Consider the following 4,151-nt stretch of genomic DNA (forward strand, 5'->3'; position numbering starts at 1 on the left):
GGAAAAGAATATATTAAAGACGAATACTGAATCAATTTGCTGTACGTCAGTAATTAAAACAACACTGAAATTAACTATCCTTCAATTTAAAAAAAGAAGAAACAGAGGGAAAAAGGATATTTACCCATAAATTCCCTTTATAGTTACAAATCAAATTTGAAAGACATTCCCACAGGATTTGTTTATCTAATTCATTATGTGACCCTCAGAAAACCGGTATAATTCTCGGGCTTTCTCTGCAAAATGGATGGGCACCTAAAGACCATGTCAATCAACATATGAGTTTTCGTATACACAAACTTTCTATTACTGTTCAGTACACCTTTTTCCATTTTTCTTCTATTTAGACGAGGATCTTTATGGTGACATAAATCTACTTTATAGTTCTGTTTGTTTCAACACTTAACTACCTCTGAAGAACTCATCGCTTTTGCATTTACTTTTTTAGACTTTCTTTCTAGACAAATGCCGTTATTTACTGAGTGATTGGGACAGCAAATCATGAAAAGTGCTCTATACTGTTACCTCTAGTCCTTTACGAATCAGTGCCCCAGAAGCCACTGTCAGTATTTGCATTAAATGCTTCCTAAGGTTTTACAGTGGCCTCAAACCCAGAAAGTGACAGCGACAGAGGCTTCAGCTCTTGTCAAAAGACCACCTTGAATAGAATAAAATGACTGTTTATCAGTTCAGGAAGGACAACGGATTATTGCAAAGATGCAGGCACAGAAAAAAGTCAAAGGAGTATCAAATTGCAATTTTCTAAACCATTTCTTGCACCTTGGGTTAGGGAGAATTAATTAAAGGGAGAAAAGTGTAAAGCAAATGATTTGCAACATGAAAGATCATTGTTATGAGGCTTGTCAATGGAAAAGTTTACATTGATTTCCATGTTTGTTCTTGGTAACTTGTAAAACACATGCTCACAAGTTTGTAAGTTATTATTCAGGTTTGGTACTGAGAGCCTCATCCTAACTATACATTGATATATCTAGAATCTAAAATTAAGAGTTTGAGAAAGTGCATCAGCTTTGTCATCATTAAAGATACAAATAGGTCATGAGATGAAAACTCAGCTTAAGAGAACAGTTGCCAAAAATGGTGTTGGCAATCACAGAGTGCATTGTATGTCTTAGGTGATAAAGCTTTCCTGTGACAACTGAATGAATACCTAAATGATGTTAGAAGTATCAAAGCTATTTTTTTATTTTAATATTTTCATTTTCTCTGACAATAGGCATTCTTTCAGATACAGTTTTTTTTTTTCAGATACAGTTTTTTAGAAAATTATTATCAGTACAATAACTGTTTTCCACTGCTTAGATTCAAGTGCACCTAGACCCATGAATATGTCTGTTTGAAGCCATCTATTTAAACGACCATATGTTTTTGGTGTAGAGGAGTCTGATACATAACTCTTTATGTTTCTAAATGGATCTAAAGTTTGCTCATTTAATGTAGAGTGGTTCTATAAGTCAATGCAAACAATTGATTCTCACTTTGAATTCACCTAAATCTAGAAATCGTTTTTGTGCCATAAACACTGATTCTGAACTCTGTTTCTCTTGCTAACATCACAGTTTTGTGCAAGGGACTAAAAACAGCTTTTACTGGACAAATGGCTCTGTTTCTAGAGGTTATCATAACAAAATGGGGTGGGCTACGTGCATCCTCCCATGCAGGCTTCTTGTGAAAGTTACTGGTGTAATCCTGTCCACAAAGCAAGGCTTTGCATTTGGAACCAGGGCAGCCCCGTTCCACCATCTGCACATTCCTCTTCACCCCCAACTCTTCTTCGGCTTTCTTCGACACCCCGGGGTCTCCCTGAAGTGTACTCCACCCATGGGGCCCCTCTGATGTGGGCTCCTTCTCCACCAGGCTCCGCTCTGCCGCCGGAGGAGCCCACACTGCCTGACTCCCCGCTGGGCGGGGGCCCCGCAGGGTCTAAAGCCGAAGCTGGACCCAAGGTAAAGCCCCAGGAGGGGAGCCCCCAGGAGAGGAGGGTCAGGTGTCACGGACATTGTGAGTGTCAGGAGATCACGAGGGAGAGGGTGGGGCAGGACTTCAGAGCAAAGGAGGAAGGCGCAGCTCAGGAGCAGAACAAGGGGTCCCAGAAAGGCAGTCCAGCGCCCCGGGCCAGCCTGCAGGAGGGCACAGCTGGGCCTGAGGCCGAGGGGGTGGGCAGATGCTGGCCGCTTGGGAAAAATGGGAGTCCACGGATTTTATTTTTTAACCCATCTGAAAGGCTAATTAGAAAGTCAATAGTTATCAATCAGGGTGTGTAAATAGACTGGCAAAACAGCCTTGCGCTCTACTTCCTGAGTGCTGCATAACTGACTTGTGCTCCAACTTGACATTCCTTCCCTTCCTTTTAAAATGTAGCATATATCTATTTAAAACAATATTAGTCTTGGCATTGTTTAGCTCTTGTGTACACTCCTGTCAAATCTGTGAGAGTGCGAGAGAGTCTTTGGCTCCGGCTGCAGCTGATTTATGTGACAAAAATCTGTATCTGCCAATGTTTGCCAAAGGAGCGCTACAAGCTGGAATCGTTTCATGCGATTTATAAACACATTTAAATGAAAAGAAAATGTTTTACTTGTATTCGGCATAGTGAATGTATTTGTGTCTGAATTTAGAAGACAGGAAGTAACCCACTCTTGGGAATAGCACTCAGAAAGCACGCATGGAACTCTTTCTTCTTTCCAGGGTTATCAAAGGAAGACTTTTTTTTCTTTTTTTGTTATCGAAGTTCTGATCTTTTATTGCATGCCAAAATAGTAATAGACATCTATTAAAATGTAGGTTTTCAAAATGCGTAGCAATTTATAATCTATATAAATGTAACAAAAATAAGTAATAATTTTTAATTTATGTATTGTATACATTTTACATGTAATATTATAACAAATAAGCTTCAAGTAAATAAACAGCTATCATATCCATGAGCCCTGTGGAATTCTGAAAAATCTTCAAAGGCTCAACTCTTCCCATCAACTCAAATTTCTTCTGCCTTTGCTGCATCAGCAATTCTGAGTTTCGTTTGTTGTCTCGTATACCTTGAAGCCCATGAGAAGTCAGATCCTCTATCACGCATTTCAAAACCTAATCCAAATTTTGGTGTTTGTAAGGACTGGTACATAGCGAGTATGGTTTAAATATGACAAAATCTGTTTTCAAACATTCACTATTCAAAACACTTGGTTTCTTAATAGGCTATCCATATTTGTATGCTTTGATCAAATGTCATTGAAATTTAATGTGACTCATGCAAATAAAAGGATATCTTATTTTTTCCTGTGATTTCCCTAGCATTTTGATTATCAGCATTATTATGAGACTATTTTGTACCATTAATCCTGTGTATGGCTGGAACTGTGTTCTGGAAATGTATTTGTTGGCAACTGTTTCATTATCTTATGTGTATATTCTTCATATCGAAATTTATGTGTTCTGGGTCCCTTCCCAGAACTAGTTAGATTGCTTAGGGGGACAAAGGAAGGAAAGTTTTGTAATGTAACTCTGAGATCCAGGAAGCTAATGATGTGTTTCATCCTTAGCCGTGCTAAAACACAATGTCCAAACCTTCCAAGATGTTTCCAGTGAATCCATGGTGTAGAATGAAAGTAACTGAAGAAGGTTTTTTTTCATGCATCATACAGGTTTGAGTTTATACAAAACACAGTGTCAGACTAGCAAGTTCAATATTCTTGAATCCTCCTCACTTTACCCAGGTGTTGGTCACACAATGACAATATTAATATTTAACATAATCACCATTCAGGCTTTGGGAATATTAGCAAACAATCATTTATGGCTTGATTGCAACACAGCTGACTTGTCAGTTTTGAAGGAAGTGATTGTTCTAGTTTCTAGGTGTTGCTCAGAGAGATTAGGTGATTTCTGAGATGTATCGTCACTAAGGGGAAGACCAGCCCCCCAGAGTGGTAGTTTGCAACCTGGCAGCTCAGAGGGACCACATCGGGTGCTTTTAAAATAAATACCAATGTCTGGGCCCCACCTCAGGCCAGTTCCATCAGCATCTCCAGGGGTAGGGCTCAAGCACCTTCAGTGTTTCAAAGTTTTCTTCATGAGTAAATGTGCATCCAGGGTTGAGAAGGCTGCTCTGGCAGATGGAAATTCTCAGGGTA

Source organism: Cervus elaphus, chromosome 27, assembly GCF_910594005.1.
Source record: "Cervus elaphus chromosome 27, mCerEla1.1, whole genome shotgun sequence".
Lineage (NCBI taxonomy): Eukaryota > Metazoa > Chordata > Mammalia > Artiodactyla > Cervidae > Cervus > Cervus elaphus.